The sequence below is a fragment of the Coregonus clupeaformis genome, chromosome 10 (assembly GCF_020615455.1).
Source record: "Coregonus clupeaformis isolate EN_2021a chromosome 10, ASM2061545v1, whole genome shotgun sequence".
NCBI classification, from domain to species: Eukaryota; Metazoa; Chordata; class Actinopteri; order Salmoniformes; family Salmonidae; genus Coregonus; species Coregonus clupeaformis.
Genome location: NC_059201.1, coordinates 50,832,399 through 50,853,055, shown reverse-complemented (window position 1 = coordinate 50,853,055; position 20,657 = coordinate 50,832,399). Strand labels below are relative to the sequence as shown.

The 20,657-nt window shown below is 43.8% G+C and overlaps 1 protein-coding gene across 3 annotated transcripts in view; it reads left to right on the top strand.

Moving 5' to 3' along the window:
* The window catches only part of LOC121575538 (tensin-2-like), an 82,702-nt gene that overhangs the window by 18,889 nt on the left and 43,156 nt on the right, over positions 1–20,657 (top strand). The window contains exon 1 of one of the 3 annotated variants that reach the window (XM_045223078.1): positions 4,892–5,154. The exons of the other annotated variants lie outside the window; for them this stretch is intronic. The gene's annotated coding sequence lies outside the window, so the exon portion shown is untranslated. Of the gene's footprint in view, positions 1–4,891; positions 5,155–20,657 lie in introns of those variants that run through there. 3 annotated transcript variants of the gene reach the window in all.

Sequence of the window (20,657 nt, the reverse complement as noted above, 5' to 3'; positions counted from 1 at the left end):
TTGTGCCAACAATTCCTCCCGACACATTTATTGAGGATTTAATCGTCTGAGGTGTGTGTTGCTCAGTTGGTAGAGCATGGCGCTTGCAACGCCAGGGTTGTGGGTTCGATTCCCACGGGGGGCCAGTATGAAAAATGTACGCACTCACTAACTGTAAGTCGCTCTGGCTAAGAGCGTCTGCTAAATGACTAAAAATGTAAATGTGTGTGTACTTTATGTGCTGCTTATGTGTAAAGCTTGGTACACAGACTTCGTACACACACACTTACACACACAGCAGTCAGAACTAAAACATCAGAGAGGGGCAGCGGTGAGTTGTGGACTGACTGGGTAGGCAGACAGTCAACACAAGCGTTCAGGTTCACTGGGCAACAGTCAGGGGTTAGATAGGACAAGAAAGCACAGGAAGGACAAATTACTGCTGGCTTCCGCTCTTTAATGAGACAACTTTATAGCCTGTGTCTCTTTGGGCTTAGTAGTAGCTCACTAGGGGGCTGGTTGGGATTACCAGGTAGTCCAATGCCAGAAAGGACGCTATGATTTCTAACCACATGGGATTTTAAAGTTACACTCCGCATGATGCCATTATCACACATACCCGGGCCACTTCCTGTTTACAGAAATCATCAACAGGATTGTGTTCATTTGGCAAATGGGAAAAAATTGACTAAAACAGGGAGTACTACCGGAACTTGTCCAACAAGAAACAGAGTTTTCCGTTGCAAAAGTGCCCTGAATACAATTGAGAATTCAGATCGGCCAAGACTGCCTCTATTGGCTTTTTACAGTGTAGGCAAGCCTCAAGCTGGGAGGAGGAGTGCAAAGTGGGATGAGCATTAGTGTACGCAGGATGTTGCCCTGCTTTGTATGATGATGTAATATTGTGGAGTCTACCTTTAACCACTAACTCTAACCATAACCCTAAATGAAGAACAAATATATTTCACATGTTTTGTTCATTCTGGAATGGTCATTAAGCAAGTCCAACATGGCTTGGTATGACATTGAGAGACGAGAAGGACACTAAGCAGCAAGATGACCATGCTAGAGAGAACAGTTGTGTGTGTGTGTGTGTGTGTCCCTCATTGTCTTATCCCCTGTCCCCTGTGTCCCCAGCTTATGCCACGTTGTTGTGAAAATGCCTCTACTCTACTAAAGCATCAAATCCCATTCTGTTGTCTTGCAACCTTGTATTTGACATGCTACCACATACCACCACATTTCAGTCTCTCTGTCACACACGCACACAGACGGAGACAGACACACACACACTCAAACATAATGGTGTGCCCCTCCACACACACACACACTCAAAACATAATGGTGTGTGACTCCGCACCAGCTGTTGTGTCTAGCTCACCATGCATTAAAAGAGGATTATATATTTTGGTACTCCTCCTCTGTGGTATTATAGTTATGGTAGCATGACCAAAAACAACAGAGAGGCTCGTGACACGGAGCGGAGTGCGCACCACATTGAGTAATGATCAATATAAAAAGGATACTAGGAAATAATGGGCGTTTTCGGGATGCCGGTGAGGGAGCGATTGAAGGCGGGCGCAAATAAGTGTATGGCAGCTGGAGACAGAGGGTGAGAGAGAATGATTAGACAGCTCCCATCTGGGAGTAATCATAAATACATGAGGGACACGAGACAAGGTTACAAATGTTATTTAAAAGCTTCACAGCATGCTATCTCTCTGCTCTTCTCTCTTTCACTCTCCCTCCTCTCGCTCTCCTCTCTCACCATTGCTCTCTGTGCCTGTCAATATGTTTTCCATTATTAACTCTCTCAATTCAATAAATGCTTTATTGGCATGAATGGGTGATTGCCACTGTTGCCAAAGAGATGTATGTGAAGTATTGCATAAATTAACAATATGTTTGAGCAACAAAAATTATCTATATCAACACCAGTGGAAGCAAAATGCCCGATAACATCAAAGATCCACCACCATATTTTACAGTAGGTATGGGGTTATGCGTGGCCAAAGAGCTCTATTTTCATGTCTATTTTTGACATTTTAAATTCTCCCTGACTGTCTAGTTTTTATTTTGGTGCTTGTTCTCAAAGATGATCTTATTAAAAAAATATATTGTGCCATTATCTTTTATACATACTTTATATCTGGTTTTAGTCGTTTAAGTTTGCACTGAAAACGTTTTACCATCACAAAGATTATTAAAAAAATATATGTATAATAATGTTGTGGCGGCCACGATTTAGCAGCTAAATGCATATAGGGAAACACTTACAGTCTTTTTTGCTCATCTTTATCAAGGGATCCAATAATTCCAGACCCCACTGTAGATATTAAATAGTGCTGGGCTCAGATTGCTGCCCCTGGTGACCCCCTCACCCCTGGTTAAATATATATATTTTTTTAACATAACATTTATTTTCAATGTTCATTGATTTAATAACGTCACAGGTTCTTCCTCCAACTCCACTTTGGATGAGCTTGAGGAAGAGTCCTTTATGCTGGATGGAATCGAATGCTTTTTTGAAGTAAAAAAAGCAGGCAAATATTTAACCCTTGGTAGACTGATAAACATGTTTTTTAATAAGGGTGTGGAGGGTGTAGATGTGGTCAGATGTTCTTTGTTTCGGTAAGAAGCCAATTTAACATGCACTTAAAACACTTTTCGTTGAGGAAGGTTTGGATTCCCATATTTATTATGCTGCAGAAAACCTTCCCTAGATTACTGGTCACGCAGGTACTGCGATAATTATTAGGGTGGAATTTGTCTCCACTTTTCAGTATGGGTGTTATGGCTTTATTCCATATTTCTGGAAAGTATCCTACAGTGAGGGAAAAATGTATTTGATCCCCTGCTGATTTTGTACGTTTGCCAACTGACAAAGAAATGATCAGTCTATAATTTTAGTGGTAGGTTTATTTGAACAGTGAGAGACAGAATAACAACAAAAAAATCCAGAAAAACGCATGTCAAAAATGTTATAAATTGATTTGCATTTTAATGAGGGAAATAAGTATTTGACCCCCTCTCAATCAGAAAGATTTCTGGCTCCCAGGTGTCTTTTATACAGGTAACGAGCTGAGATTAGGAGCACACTCTTAAAGGGAGTGCTCCTATCTCAGTTTGTTACCTGTATAAAAGACACCTGTCCACAGAAGCAATCAATCAATCAGATTCCAAACTCTCCACCATGGCCAAGACCAAAGAGCTCTCCAATGATGTCAGGGACAAGATTGTAGACCTACACAAGGCTGGAATGGGCTACAAGACCATCGCCAAGCAGCTTGGTGAGAAGGTGACAACAGTTGGTGTGATTATTCGCAAATGGAAGAAACACAAAATAACTGTCAATCTCCCTCGGCCTGGGGCTCCATGCAAGATCTTACCTCGTGGAGTTGCAATGATCATGAGAACGGTTAGGAATCAGCCCAGAACTACACGGGAGGATCTTGTCAATGATCTCATGGCAGCTGGGACCATAGTCACCAAGAAAACAATTGGTAACACACTACGCCGTGAAGGACTGAAATCCTGCAGCGCCCGCAAGGTCCCCCTGCTCAAGAAAGCACATATACAGCGCCGTCTTAAGTTTGCCAATGAACATCTGAATGATTCAGAGGAGAACTGGGTGAAAGTGTTGTGGTCAGATGAGACCAAAATCGAGCTCTTTGGCATCAACTCAACTCGCCGTGTTTGGAGGAGGAGGAATGCTGCCTATGACCCCAAGAACACCATCCCCACCGTCAAACATGGAGGTGGAAAAACTATGCTTTGTGGGTGTTTTTCTGCTAAGGGGACAGGACAACTTCACCGCATCAAAGGGACGATGGACGGGGCCATGTACCATCAAATCTTGGGTGAGAACCTCCTTCCCTCAGCCAGGGCATTGAAAATGGGTCGTGGATTGCAATTCCAGCATGACAATGACCCAAAACACACGGCCAAGGCAACAAAGGAGTGGCTCAAGAAGAAGCACATTTAGGTCCTGGAGTGGCCTAGCCAGTCTCCAGACCTTAATCCCATAGAAAATCTGTGGAGGGAGCTGAAGGTTCGAGTTGCCAAACGTCAGCCTCAAAACCTTAATGACTTGGAGAAGATCTGCAAAGAGGAGTGGAACAAAATCCCTCCTGAGATGTGTGCAAACCTGGTGGCCAACTACAAGAAACGTCTGACCTCTGTGATTGCCAACAAGGGTTTTGCCACCATGTACTAAGTCATGTTTTGCAGAGGGGTCAAATACTTATTTCCCTCATTAAAATGCAAATGGTTTTATAACATTTTTGACATGCGTTTTTCTGGATTTTTTTGTTGTTATTCTGTCTCTCACTATTCAAATAAACCTACCATTAAAATTATAGACTGACCATTTTTTGTCTGTGGGCAAACGTACAAAATCAGCAGGGGATCAAATACTTGTTTCACTAGGTTGAAGAGCTTGAGTCTGGCTTCCTGCAGCTTAGTGCTGCTTTTCTTCATCATCTTATTGCAGATAGTGTCTGGCCCACAGGCTTTACCGCACTTGAGGGCTTTGATTTTCTCTTTCAGCTCTGTTATTGTGATGGGTATATCTAATGGGTTTTGTTGGTCTTTAATTTTTTCTACATTGTTTAATTGATCAACTAATTTGGTCTGAGTCTCGTTAAAGTTCGGACATTCTGGATTTTCATATCGTTTTCAAAGTAGTTTTTCCAGATGTTGCCTTTTCGAATGGGGATGTTTTTCTTTTGTGAGGCATTAAGCTCTCCCTAAAGCTCTCTCTCTCCTCTCTCTCTCTCTCTCTCTCTCTCTCTCTCTCTCTCTGTCTCTCTCTCTCTCTCTCTCTCTCTCTCTCATCAACTCTGCCTCTTCATCTCCCTCTCCCTCCCTCTATCAGTGTCTCATCCCAGGGCAGTGAAGAGGGCGTCAGAAACCAGAGCCCTTTGACTCTGGAGTGGTGCCCAGGGTGTGTCTGTGTGTGTGTCTGTGTGTGTGTGCGTGCACTGGCACAGCTGCACTGTGTGTGTATGTGCGTGCGAAAGAGGGCGGTAGAACAGTACTGTGTCGCGTGTGTTGCAGTCAGAGAGAGGAATAGAGAGAAAGCGGGACTGTATCACTATCTCTCTACAGAGAGGCTTGTCGGTGACAGAGGTTGAAGAGAAAGAGCAAGGGGGAACTGAAGCAGCTTGATGAAAGGTAAAACTCGCTCAGTGGTTCCTTCATGATATTGGGTAGTCTGGAGTTTATAGTGGGCACTGAAGGGAAATATTATACTCTGAGTCTTCCCCTCTTGTGCACTGCTTTGTGTTCTGTGTTTGTTTTTGATCGAGCAATAGATTGATATTGAACCCTTATCTATTTGATATGAAGGCTGGCAGACATGACTAGAAGAGAGTATGGACTATTGAGAATATTGAGTATATAGATTGAGTATTACTGTACATCACACAGCAAAACTGGGAACGGGAGAAAGACCTAGAGAAGCGTACCTCGGGTGTGTGTGTGTGTGTGTGTGTGTGTGTGTGTGTGGAAGGTTCTGTTTGAGAGGACACAGAAGAAACAGAATGGTCGGGAAACGGTCAGCTGTCCTAACAACATCTGTGAATCAACCGCTTCTGGTCGTGTAAGCTAGAAATGATCATGATGTATTCACTTTGTCAGCTGTTCAAATAATGCACTGCTCTGTTGACAAATTAATTGAGGTAGAGATTACAGTGATATGTTACGCTATTATGTGATAATGGATGGATGGATTTTTTGGTTTATAGAAGTGTCAAAAACATAAGTACTTAAGTACTTTGTGGACTATGAATGCGGATTGCACTGTGCAATGACCTGCTTTCTACATGTATTATACAATAGATTTAATGTATTATTTAAGAAAAATACCATGGCAACATACAAGTAGTAGCAGAGTGTCTTGGTTGGGGTGAAATTCGCTCATGTGGAATACCTTGGGCAGCATGTCAAAGACACAAACAAGATTTGATGTTATCGCAACCAGTTACAAGCGAGACATCCTGTCCCTTGATTGCAAGCTCTAAGTGTATTAAGGTTATATTGATTACAAGACAGAAATAGTTCTGTCAATACAGATAGAGCGCTCTAGTGCTAGAGGTCAATAGCAGAGGAGGTAAAGTGGATTGTTTATTAGAAAGGACATGCAGCCTTAGATCTTAGTGTCAAGGCAATGGCCTGGACAAATGTGACGGTGTTGAGCTTATTGGTAACAGTGTGGAGTCATCACCATCACAGAATTGTCACTGTCATCTCTGTCACCATTCCAGCTGCAGCCTCTGTATGTTAACCTTGGGGTATACACTGTAGTGGATGCTGCATGCACCACCATAGTGCGTTAATGACTTAAGCTCTCTACCGGCTGAGTACGGAAGCAATAAAGGGAGAATGCGTGCATACACACACGCACACAAACACACAAGTATGTGTGTTTATATTTACCCAGTGTTTTTTAATTTCCTGTGTAGCTGAGCTGGAAGATACAGACGATGATAGGTCTCATCTAATGTTACAGGGATTATAGGGTTTCTATTTTCTGTCCTCTGGTACTACTGAGGCTTATAGGGTTTTGTAGGGTTTCATTCATTTTCATGAATCATATATATAGTAGCTTTTGCCTATAAAGTTGACGACACTAGTTATAGGAATATCCAGAAGCATAAAAGAGTTAAAGAGCGACGCGTTTGTGTGTAACGGACATGACATGTTTGATGTACTTGGGTATTTGCGTGTCAAGAAACATGGTTCCATAGCAGGGTCTGTACACTTCGTCATAGCCGTTACAAGAAAGGCAAGTAGAGATCTGAGTTGACGGATGGACAAACAAACAAATGACCTGATGAGCGCTCAGAGCAGAGCAGGATCTAAAATAAGGAGGTCTGTCAAATTAGCTCCCGAAAATCTCTGTCTGCTCTCGATGGTTGGAAGGCATTTTCAGCTGTTGATCTCTCTCCCCCCCAAGCACTCACTCACTAGCTCACTCCCTGTCTCGCTCTTACTCTCTCTCCCCCTCTCATTTTCTCCCTCATTATTTCTCTCTGGCTAGACCCCAAGGTCTCCCCTTTACTTTCACCCAATCTTGCTCTCTCGCCTTCTCCCCCAAGCTTTCTCTCCCTCTGAGCTCTGTGTGCCCAGTTCCCTCTCTCCAATCTCTCTCCTCCCCCATGCCTCTTACTCCCCCCGACCTCTCGTGCATTATCTTAATCTCTGTGTGTTTTGACATCTCGTTATAGTAGTGTTTATTTGGGGCAAGGGTTGTGGGGGTTGGGGTCCATGCTTGTGTCCCATGGCGGGCATGACTGTGGTTAGTCTAAATTTTACTGTAGCCCCTGGACATAAGATCCTATGGGACAGGCAGGCAGACAGACAGGCAGACAGAAACAGACGGACAGACGGAGATGAATACTTACTTAGCCACAGAAACACGGCTCCTAAATCTAGCCTGTGTTCTTGATGAAATGTTGGCGCTGTCTGAAACGAAAGTCTCTTTAACTCAATTAGACAGTGGTTAGGAGGAGAGGTGAAGATGCTTGAGAGGGTTACCAAGTGTCATTGTTCTGAACTGCTGTCATAAAGAATATTCTCAGTTCAATATTCTCAGGGTTTGGTTGGTTACTCACTTCTTCCTCCTCTCTCCTTCTTCTCTTCCCTTTTTACCAAAAAAAAGGGTCACTCAAATGTGACAGAGTGGAAATTCCGCCCTGACAGCCAAGGCATCTGGATCTGGGATAACAGTACCTCTAGAGCTCAGGAAGGCAGTTGCAATTTGCCATCCGCTACATCTAGTTAGTCTGTTACTTGGTGTCAATTTGAGCAACATGGAAACATTCTGAAAATGTTTGCAGGCTTACAGTGCATTCGGAAAGTATTCAGACCCCTTGACTTTTTTCACATTTTGTTACTTTACAGCCTTATTCTAAAATTGATTAAATAGTTTTTTCCCCCTCATCAATCTACACACAATACCCCATAATGACAAAGCAAAAACAGGTTTGTAGAAATTTTTGCAAATATCACATTTACATAAGTATTCAGACCCTTTACTCCGTACATTGTTGAATCACCTTTGGCAGCGATTACAGCCTAGAGTCTTCTTGGGTATGATGCTACAAGATTGGCACACCTGTATTTGGGGAGTTTGTCCCATTATTCTCTGCAGATCCTCTCAAGCTCTGTCAGGTTGGATGGGGAGCGCTGCTGCACAGCTATTTTCAGGTCTCTCCAGAGATGTTAGATCGGGGTTTAAGTCCGGCCTCTGGCTACGTTGTCTTGGCTGTGTGCTTAGGGTCGTTGTCCTGTTGGAAGGTGAACCTTCGCCCTAGTCTGAGGTCCTGAGCGCTCTGGAGTAGGTTTTCATCAAGGAACTCTCTGTACTTTGCTCCGTTCATCTTTCCCTCGAACCTGACTAGTCTTCCAGTCCCTGCCGCTGAAAAACATCCCCACAGCACGATGCTGCCACCACCATGCTTCACTGTAGGGATGGTGCCAGGTTTCCTCCAGACGTGACGCTTGGCATTCAGGCCAAAGAGTTCAATCTTGGTTTCATCAGACCAGAGAATCTTGTTTCTCATGGTCTGAGAGTCCTTTAGGTGCCTTTTGGCAAACTCCTAGCGGGCTGTCATGTGCCTTTTACTGAGGAGTGGCTTCCGTCTGGCCACTCTACAATAAAGGCCTGATTGGTGGAGTGCTGCAGAGATGGTTGTCCTTCTGGAAGGTTCTCCCATCTCCACAGAGAAACTCTGGAGCTCTGTCAGAGTGACCATCGGGTTCTTGGTCACCTCCCTGACCAAGGCCCTTCTCCCACGATTGCTCAGTTTGGCCGGGCGGCCAGCTCTAGGAAGAGTCTTGGTGGTTCCAAACTTCTTCCATTTAAGAATGATGGAGGCCACTGTGTTCTTGGGGAGCTTCAATGCTGCTGAAATGTTTTGTTACCCTTCCCCAGATCTGTGCCTCGACACAATCCTGTCTCGAAACACTACGGACAATTCCTTCGACCTCATGGCTTGGTTTTTGCTCTGACATTCACTTTCAACTGTGGGACGTTATATCGATCCTGTGCCTTTCCAAATCATGTCCAATCAATTGAATTTACCACAGGTGAACTCCAATCAAGTTGTAGAATCCTCTCAAGGATGATCAATGTACACAAGGATGCACCTGAGCTCAATTTCGAGTCTCATAGCAAAGGGTCTGAATACTTATGTAAATAAGTTTTAATAAATTTGCTAACATTTCTAAAAACCTTTTTTTGCTTTGTCATTATGGTGTATTTTTTTGAAGGTTTTTATTTATTTAATCATTTTTAAAATAATGCTGTAACATAACAAAATGTGGAAAAGGGGAAGGGGTCTGAATACTTTCCGAATGCGCTGTATGTGCCGTTCATTGGAATCCATCCAAATTGTGCCATGATGCCATTGACAACATCTTGAAGTGGTATTTTGAAGTCATGTGGCATTTCCATTAATTGGAATCCAGTCATCTTTCTACCATAGTGATGTTATAGTACTAATAGGTCTGTAGGCTATAACTGCACTGAGGTCCTTTTGTCTAATTCTTCTTTATGTCTATTATTTCTCTGTCTCATGCTGGCTGTAGGTAGGGACACATGGGCAGTAGTCCCAGGGTTAGATAGGGGACTGGCAGGCACCTCTGTAAGTAGTAGCTAGTCTAGCTGACGAACAAGGCAAATGTATCCAGATGGCCCTAGCAGCACACTGGCTAAATGAACTAATAAAGACTGTCAGGCCCTCAGTGTGTGTGTGCGTGAGTGCGTTTGTGTCCGTCCATGTCAACATGCGTACGTGCATTTACAATATTAGTGTAAATAGGCTACACACATGAATGCGCCAAATGCATGTTAGCTAGTGTACAGCACGAGCGTGTGTGCGGACGTCCACGTGTATGTAAGGTTGAGCGACCAACGGTGTCCTGTTGCAAATTGCATCCTGTTGACTTTGTGTGTGTGTGTGTGTGTGTGTGTATATACAGTATATGCGACTTTACTACTGAGTTCAACCTCAATCTTGGGGGGCTTCAGTCCGTGTGTGTCGGCATCCTTTTGTTCCTGTGGCTTACTCCACTATTTCATCCAGCTAACCACCATTATTACAACCCATTAACAGTACCTTCCCTCCCCCCATGGGTAAACCTTTGGTCCCAAAAGGTACCATATTCCCTATTTAAAGGACTACTTTTGACCAGTCCTAGGATAGGGTGCCTTTTGTGACGCAGCCTAGAACTGACTGCACACTGCACTTCCAAAGTATTACTTATTTATTGTGCTCTTTCTCGTCTGGGTCACGTTTACTGGGATGCAATGTTGGAGAACATTCAGATAGAAATAGACCAAATGGAACAGACATGCTTCTCTGTCATGTAGGATAGGGAATCTTGTCAGCTCTATGCGAGACGTTTCTATCTGAAACATTGAGAAGGTGGCAACGTTTTGAACGTGACCCTGGTAAACAGTTCATGTAGTCATGATGTCATCACTTCCTTTTACGTAAAACACACACACACGTGTACACACAAACTTCTGCTGCATCTCTACTAGGGATGTGAAAAATTGACAGTTTTCTTAACATTTAAACTGACATTTTTTTATCGGTTTTCCGTTAAACATTCATAAAATTACACGTGAATTCACATTGCAGCTGTTCTGCTGCCAGCAACGGTTTGGGTCTCATGGTGCGTCCCTTTCAGATGGTTAAGCATTGCACCTGTACTACCATTACTGTACCTCAATTCCACCTCACAAAGTTAGCATTTCCTTCTCATTTAACTTCTCGAAGTATTGCCATACAGGACTTCGCTGCTGTCGCTTGCCTTTCTCTGCCATTTTTCCAACTGTTAACGATGATGACGTAGTGGTGGAGAGTCGACTCCCATTTCTGAGTGTCAAGATTCGATTCCGCTAAGAATCGACTCCTAAGATTCAGTACTTTTGGAACAGAGGATACTGATTAGTTGCCGTACTTCCGAGAACACAAACACTCGCATCTTTCATAACGAGCGAAGGACGGAGAGAGAGGGGAGGGGCACAGTATAGGCAGGTCGGCCACCGGGCAGACAGTCAGAACCGTGCACTAGGCATATCTATCGGCAATCAAGAGCTGTATCTCGCAATGGAATGCTGTATGTCGCAATTTCTTGGCTTGCAATGTCTGGCAACTTCAGTAAAGCAGGACCTATCATCAATTAATAGAGTACCACGGTATGAGTCATAATACACTTAATACCTAGCGGTCAAACAATGAAATGACTCCAATCGTTTTTCCACCGTTCATTTTTCCCATAGGGGCTTTTAGAAACACTTAAAATATTGGCTGTGTTTCGCGTAGGCTTACCCTGGCATGACGTTTTGATAACCGTGTAAATGTCTCTAGGACAAGTTGACTTTTATCAATATATTTGTCTGTATTTGTGGCTATCATAAAGAACTACAAATGCCATGATGATCTGGATGAAACTGCCGAATAGAGGCAAAGAATCTCTGGATTAACTATCTAATGTTAGCTAAATTTAGTCATTAATAAATTGGCTACATTTATTTTAAATGGACAATTCTGTGAACTGTCTTGTGCAAGTTTTTAATTCACACAATACCTGTTAGCATTGGTGTCAGCTAGAGATGACGTGCAGGATCTTGCAGGGATTTGTAGTCTTGCATGATATCTACTTTGATGCTAATTAGTATTTTCGGATCTGAAAGTAAATGGAGCCGAATATACTGATAAAAGTCACCTTGCCCGAGAGAGATTTACATGGTTATCAAAACATCCTTATTTTAAGTGTTTCTAAAATTCCCTCTGGGAAAAATGTATGGTACCCAGAGCTGTACCTCGACATAATCCTGTCTCGGCGCTCTACGGACAATTCCTTCGACCTCATGGCTTGGTTTTTGCTCTGACATGCACTGTCTGAAGGGTCTGAATACTTATGTAAATAAGGTATTTCTGTTTTTTATTTTTTTATAAATTTGCAAAAGTTTCTACAAACCTGTTTTCACTTTGTCATTATGGGGTATTGTGTGTAGATTGATGAGGGCTGTAACGTATGAAAATGTGAAAAAGGTCAAGGGGTCTGAATACTTTCCGAATGCACTGTATAAATCTCTCTATATCTCCATCTCCTCTCTCTTGCGTTCTCTCTCTCTCTCTTCCCCTCCATTCCTCACTCCCTGTCCCCCTCTCTGCTCTTGTTTCTGGTCTTCTCTCCCTGACTCCCAGTTTAGTTTCACATCTTCACATTTTTCCCTGACATGTTTTCAGTCCAGTCATCTGCATTGTGTCTGAAACAAAGATTAGATTTAGTTAAATTCATCACAAAATGGCAGATGTGAGTTTACATGGTAACATGGGTATAATATCATTCCTCTGTGCTCAGTCAGGGTCATATGTTACTGTGGCTGCTTTGTACTGTACAATGTGGTCCACTGATATTGACACGTGTGCAGTAGTCTATAAAACAACAGCACTTATCCATATGGTATTGATTTCTTAAAACTGGTACACAGCTTGTGTGCGTGTGACTGAGGCCTCCTCTTCATTCCAGACTCACACAAGGACACACACATAGAAGAAAACACACACACGACGATGCATAGAAGAAGACATACTGTACACACACAGACATTCACTCTGTTGCCAGTTGATTAGGTACACCACCCCGTTCACGGAAATGGTTCGCTCCTACAGACAGTGAGTCACGTGGCCGTGGCTTGCTATATAAAGCAGGCAGACAGGCATCGAGGCATTCAGTTACTGTTCGATTGAACGTTAGAATGGGCAAAACGAGTGACCTAAGCGACTTTGAGTGGGGTATGATCGTCGGTACTAGGTGGGCCGATTCCAGTATCTCAGAAACGGCCGGCCTACTGGGCTTTTCACACACGACAGTGTCTAGGGTTTACCGAGAATGATGCGACAAACAAAAAACATCTAGTCAGCGGCAATGCTGTGGGCGAAAACAGCTTGTTGATGAGAGGTCAACGGAGAATGGCAAGAATCGTGCTAGCTAACAAGCGGGCCACAAACAGTCAAATTACAGCGCAGTACAACAGTGGTGTGCAGAACGGCATCTCGGAACACACAACTCATCGGTACTCTTATCAGCTAAAAACAAGAAGAAGCGGCTCCAGTGGGCACGCGATCACCAACACTGGACAACTGAGGAGTGGAAAAGCATCGCCTGGTCCAACAATTCCCAGTTCATGTTGTGTCATGCTGATGGCAGAGTCAGGATTTGGCGTAAGCAGCATGAGTCCATGGCCCCATCCTGCCTGGTGTCAACGGGACAGGCTGGTGGTGTAATGGTGTGGGGAATGTTTTCCTGGTACACGTTAGGTCCCTTGATACCAATTGAGCAGCGTTTGAAGGCCACACCTTGTAGAATTCATGCCGTGAAGAATTCAGGCTGTTCTGGAGGCAAAGGGGGGTCCAACCCGGTACTAGATGGGTGTACCTAATAAAATGGCCTAATAAATAGTGTTATTGTGTGTCTGTGTGGGACAGTGTGCATTTTGTGCTTGCGTGCTTTCGTAAATGTATATTGGCTTGTTTGTTTTCTAACTTCACATTTGTTCATACGTTTGTGGAATGAAGTGGAGGCCTTTGTGCATTCAGGAAACGCCTGTCTAATTGCCAGCTAGGGAGGGAGATGTAATCTGGTGTGTGTTTATTTTGTCCCTACTCTGTACTCCCCTTCCTCTCCTCCCTTTCTCAGATAAGGAGGGATAGTGTGACAATAAACAATAAGCAGATTGAATTATGTTAATAGATTGTTAGACGAGTGGCGCAGCGGTCTAAGGCACTGCATCTCAATGCTAGAGGTGTCACTTCAGACCCTGGTTCGATTCCAGGCTATTTCACAATCCGGGCCGTGATTGGGAGTCCCATAGGGCGGCGCACTATTGGCCAAGCGTTGTCCGGGTTTGGCCGGGGTAGGCTGTCATTTTAAAAATAATTTGTTCTTAACTGACTTGCCTAGTTAAATAAAAAAAGACAAACAGGCTAAACAAGTGTGAAATACCAAACAGAATCCCCTATGATATAAGGGCTGTCATTCTCTCCATTGTGTGCAGTGCGCACTTGCTCACTTACTGTGCCTCATTCATTGAACATTGATGACTACATATCTTTCTGTATTATCACATGTTGTGAAGTATAGTATATGGCACATTTCAGTGTAGGACTACAGAGCAGTTTAGACATTCATTTCTGCCTCTCTCCAGTTTCTATATCTGTGCAGTGCATACGTGTGTGTGTGACAGTCTGCCGTCATGCTCCACTGGTCTGTCATGTGGAAGGGGAAATCTGTGATGACAGCATGACTGCAGCTGTTGAGAGAGATGCCCTTTACAGAAGTGGTCACCAACCTGAGTCAAAATGCAAGCCGAGATTTACCTCTCAGATTTATTTTTAAACCTGACTTAAAAAACGTAAGGCATTAACAGTTACGTAGCGTGAGGTTTGTGCAGTAGGCTATAGGCCCAATACATTATCACTGCAAATTAGCTATGCTTGAATTGCCCTGTCAACGTTGTTCTTCTTAGATCATTTAAAAAAGGGAAAGAACAGCGGTGAGGTAGCTTTGATGCAACCAAGCGTTGTTACAGAGTTTTTACATTGTGCTGTTTAAAAACTGTCTTGGTTGCATCAAAGCTAGCGGTGTCTGCCTCTGTAGCTCAGCTGGTAGAGCATGGCGCTTGTAACGCCAAGGTAGTGGGTTTGATCCCCGGGACCACCCATACACAAATGTATGCACGCATGACTGTAAGTCGCTTTGGATAAAAGCGTCTGCTAAATGGTATATTATTATTATATCCGACCAGAGTGAGCGGAGCTGGAGCGGAGCGAGGAGCAGAGAGTGCCCAATTTGACTGGAGTGTGGAGCGAGATTCCCAAAGGCTGGAGCGTCGGCCTTCTCGCCCGCTCCAGTAGGGCTTACTTCACGATCTCAGGGCATGCCCGCCCCAGCATGCATTTGTAGTCTACTTGTGTGCTGCTATAGCCCCTTGCTTTAGCTACTGTCATGGAGTTCGCTAAATATTTTCATAAAGAAACCGATAAAACACACAGGTGCTAAATCAACATGACTTACAAAGATGAGGACCAAGAGCAAGAGAGGGAGTGCGGTGATGTAGTGTCCACAACTAAAGAATCATAAAAGACACGTATCCCAAAAGCATGATGGTGTACTTACTACGTGCACATGTTAAAAGAAAGGAATGAGGTGGGTAGATAACAAAGTGTGTCATTGTAGAAAAGTATTTATAAACAAAAAATCAGATCTCTTAAACGTTTCGTTCATTTTCGTTCTATTATCTATACAATAGGCCTTAATTGATTTTGGCCCAATAGGCCTGGCATGTTCCCACATTCAAGGAGTTTTCCATTTTGATTCGGTTATTTTGCCTAAAATCCTTTAGGCCTACCTATAGAAAAGTTTTAAAAAACAACTCTGCATCTCTGCCCAGCCTGTCATGTGTGGCCAAAAGGGTGTTTAGCATCCCCAGTGGCTCTGGAAGTGCGCTGCTGGCCTGCTCTCCAGGCACCATCGCATGAGCCTGAAGCCACAGACTGGCCAAACTCGTGTTTCTAAAAATGAATTCTAAAAATTAATTTAAAGATACTAATAAGTCATTTTTAGTTTAATTTGTATTGAATTCTAAGTAAGTCACATCGTATATGCACAATTTATAGACTATAATGATTTAAACAATTAAATGTTTTATGTCCCTACCAGCCTATTGTGTCGCACTCGCAAATGCTTCACAATGTATTTCTTTGAAATAATATAGCTTAAATAATTAATTTTCCCTTCTTAGGCTCCCTGTCTGGCTCCTGACCTATTTAGAGTGTTTATATGCTTTTTAAAATGACATGTAGCCTATTTGAAATAAGGTTTGCTTCTTACATTCACCTTTTCATGTTTATTCAAATACATTTCATTCAAATCCATATGGTTTGGTTTCAATACTTAAAAACTAATTGGTAGGTCCAGGTAGTCACACAAATATATTGGTGTTGGTTGAATTGTGATTTTAATGAATGGAGTGAAGGCAGTTTTTTCCCCTGTGAGTGCGGAAAGGTTTTTAGAAGAGCGGTAGGAAAGGACTCACCGCTCCATGAGCGATGAGCGGGATTTCCAATCGCTCAACTCTGCTCACATGCTCTGCACCCGACTCAATGTCCCTCCGTTCTCCCTCCTCTGAGAAAAGGGGGCAGTCTTCCGGCTGATGGCGTGAGAGGAAGTAGGGAGAATGCGCATTTGATGGCTTATAAAAGTGTTGAACAAAGTGTTGACAGTGCTGAAACAACTTAAACATGAACTCATAAAAACAGCAGCTCTTTGCTCTATTCGTTGAGTCTCTCTCTAGTCATGGTTTTAAAAGTTTTGAAATCTCACAGTATCGACTTTGCTGTGCCCTCCAGGCTTCTTTTTACAGTCTATGGCTCGAGGAAACTGTGCAGACACGGTGATCTGATTGACCAGCGGTAGACCTATAGGTGCACTTGATTTGCTCTCTGGGCCTGCCGGGTAGGCGGAGTTCTACCTTCAGACACATGAAATGGTTAAAAATGGGAACACGTTGCCTTCCCTGCGCTAGGATTGCTGAATCAACTGCACCTACCGCTAACAGCGTGAAACAAATACAAAAATAGGAACGCAAGGCTTTATCGTTGTTTTTTTTTACAGAAATGTTTGATGATCGACCGGTTGGTGACCCCTGCTTTACAGACATAGAAAGCCACTATAGTAACGTGTCGATAGCGACAATTGATAACCTTCAGACAATTTTGTGCCGCGTCTGTACCTTTTCAGACAGTAGAATTCTGCTCTGGCATAGAATGTTCTGTATTGTTTCCCTGACGACGTTAAATGTTGCTGCAGTGCTGTGTTGTTTTGATGCTGTTTTTTTTATGTTAGTGATGGACATTAGTCAGAAGCGGCATTCCTTTACAGACAAGTAAAATGCTTCTTCAGTGGCAGAGAAGGTTTTGTGTCTGCATTTAAAAAGCCGTAGTGTACCCTTACGGACAAACATGCCGTAGCCGAGGCCCTTTCAAGGCGACACATTCCGCATGTCTGAAAAGGGTGAGAGAGAGTTCCAAAATTGAGCAGCAGCAGCTGAAAAAATGTGCTCCTATAAATATTGAAATGTACATGTTTTACATTTTTTTTAAATGAAGGAAAACTGCAAGACTGAATGGGAGACAAAAAAAAGCAACAAAAGAAGAAAATATGCAACTCTATTTTTATAAAATTGTGCAGCTAGCTTGGCTAGTTGGATTGTTTACCCATTGCTAAACATTTGCTAGGGACTCTCCTAAAATAAGCTATCTAGCTAACTCCAAAATAGCTAGTTAACCACACAATATAAAATACAAAATAAGGACAAAGGACATCAAAGTAAAACAGTTCTCTAAAGACACTAGAGACAAAAAATACAAGAAAAGGTAGGCTTCTATTGGAAAATGTAGGCTTCTGTTGCAACATTGTAGCCAACGTCTCCAGTGTTGCTATGGAAATTGTTTACCTACCAGACACCAGATGGAGAAAGCTAAGAAAAGTTTCAAAGTTTTGATAATGGACACAACCATGTTTGCAGATTTTACCAGCTGCAAAAGCAGAGCAAATGTTATATTTAACATCAAATGAGGGCACATATGGAAAAGGGTTATTTGCAACCATTTCCATTTCACAAAAAAAGAGAGGCATCAGCCAAGGCTGTCAGATCAGAATTTTTAAAAAAGCTAACCAGAACAACACATATCAAACAGTCAACCTATACAATAGTGGAACTGTATTGATGCAAGGCAATTATTCAAGCCTCCAGGCTTTTGAGAATGTGTTTGCTACCCTAAAAGTAGAAGCTGAGCTCATCTCAGAAGCTGAGGAAAGAGTAAAGGAGGGAGATGATAGAGAAGAGCAGGCCCAACACCCCCAACAGCCTCTGTGACCCAGCAAGAAGCCCTCAATGTCCCCCTACCTACCTCACCTGCAGTAGACACAACCAAGAAACATGCCTACAACACCAAGAACACCTGCTATACAACGTTTCCTCAACACCCTCTCTCTAGTCGAAGCAGAGAGCACAGAGAGAACAAGCTTTAATTGATTCAACAGTTCAAGATGGAGAGCAGAGCATCTATTGCTCAATGCAAATAGTCCGGGTAGCCATTTGATTAGCTGTTCAGCAATCTTATGGCTTGGGGATAGAAGCTGTTAAGGATTTTGGACCTAGACTTGGCGCTCCGGTACCGCTTGCCGTGCGGTAGTAGAGAGAACAGTCTATGACTAGGGTGGCTCGAGTCTTTGGCAATTTTTAGGGCCTTCCTCTGACACCGCCTGGTATAGAGGTCTTGGATGTCGGGAAGCTTGGCCCCAGTGATGTACTGGGCCGTATGCACTACCCTCTGGAGCGCCTTGAGGTCGGAGGCCGAGCAGTTGCCATACCAGGCGGTGATGCAACCAGTCAGGATGCTCTTGATGGTACAGCTGTATAACTTTTTGAGGATCTGAGGACCATGCCAAATCTTTTCAGTCTCCTGAGGGGGAATAGGCATTGTCATGCCCTTTTCACGACTATCCTGGTGTGTTTGGACCATGTTAGTTTGTTGGTGATGTGGATACCAAGGAACTTGAAGCTCTCAACCTGCTCCACTACAGTCCCGTCGATGAGAATACTCAGCCCTCCTTTTCCTGTAGTCCATGATCATCTCCTTTGTCTTGATCACATTGAGGGAGAGGTTGTTGTCCTGGCACCACACTGCCAGGTCTCTGACATCCTCCCTGTAGGCTGTCTCATTGTTATCGGTGATCAGGCCTACCACGTTGTCGTCGGCAAACTTAATGATGGTGTTGGAGTGGTGCTTGGCCATGCAGTCATGGATGAACAGGGAGTACAGGAGGGGACTAAGCAGGCACCCCTGAGGGGCCCCCGTATTGAGGATCAACGTGGCAGATGTGTTGTTGCCTACCCTTACCACCTGGGGGCGAACCGTCAGGAAGTCCAGGATCTAGTTGCAGAGGCAGGTGTTTAGTCCCAGATTAGTGATGAGCTTTGGGGGCACTATGGTGTTGAACGCTGAGCTGTAGTCAATGAACAGCATTCTCACATAGGTGTTCCTTTTGTCCAGGTGGGAAAGGGCAGTGTTGAGTGCAATATAGTGGACTGCTTGAAACATGTAGGTATTAAAGACTCGGCCAGGGACAGGTTGAAAATGTCAGTGAAGACACTTGGTCAGCGCATGCTCGGAGTACATGTCCTGGTAATCCATCTGGCCCTACGGCCTTGTGAATGTTGACCTGTTTACAGGTCTTGCTCACATCAGCTACAGCGAGCGTGATCACATTGTCGTCCGGAACAGTTGGTGCTCTCATGCATGCTTCAGTGTTGCTTGCCTCGAAGCGTGCATAGAAGTAATTTAGCTCGTCTGGTAGGCTTGTGTCACTGGGCAGCTCGCGGCTGGGCTTCCCTTTGTAGTCCGTAATAGTTTGCAAGCCCTGCCACATCCGACAAGCGTCGGAGCCGGTGTAGTAGGATTCAATCTTAGTCCTGTATTTACACTTTGCCTGTTTGATGGTTCGTCTGAGGGCATAGCGGGATTTCTTATAAGCGTCCAGCTTAGAGTCCCGCTCCTTGAAAGTGGCAGCTCTACCATTTAGCTCAGTGCGTATGTTGCATGTAATCCATGGCTTCTGGTTGGGGTATGTACGTACGGTCACTGTGGGGACAACGTCATCGATGCACTTATTGATGAAGCCAGTGACTGATGTGGTGTACTCCTCAATGCCATCGGATGAGTCCCGGATCATATTACAGTCTGTGATAGCAAAACGGTCCTGTAGCGTAGCATCCACGTCATCTGACCACTTCCGTATTAAGCGAGTCACTGGTACTTCCTGCTTTAGTTGTAAGCAGGAATCAGGAGCATAGAATTATGGTCAGATTTGCCAAATGGAGGGCGAGGGAGAGCTTTGTATGCGTATCTGTGTGTGGAGTAAAGGTGGTCTAGAATGTATTTTCCTCTTGTTGCACATGTAACATACTGGTAGAAATTAGGTCAAACGGATTTACGTTTCCCTGCATTAATTAGTATTTTCTTGTTTGCTTATGGCTTTATACAGCTCGTTGAGTGCGGTCTTAGTGCCAGCATCGGTTTGTGGTGGTAAAGAGACAGCTACGAAAAATATAGATGAAAACTCTCTTGGTAAATAGTGTGGTCTACAGCTTATCATGAGATACTCTACCTCAGGCGAGCAAAACCTAGAGACTTCCTTAATATTTGATTTTGCTCACCAGCTGTTATTGACAAATAGACACAGACTGCCACCCATTGTCTTACCGGAGGCAGCTGTTCTGTCTTGCCGACTGACTGGGCAGGGATGCAACAATGGGTGGGCCTTGGAGGGCATAGGCCCACACACTTGGCAGCCAGGCCCAACCACTGGGGAGCCAGGCCCAGCAAATCAGAATGTGTTTTTCCCCACAAAAGGGCTTTATTACAGACAGAAAACCTCGGTTGACTTACTGCTCAGCTCTTGGGACAAGTGTAGTCGATAATGCCATCATTGACATGGACCTCTCCTCCATTAGTGCATTCACTTTCAGACCACAGACACCATTGTCAGATCCCAGTCAGATCAACGTGTTTCTGATTTTTGTTTTTTAC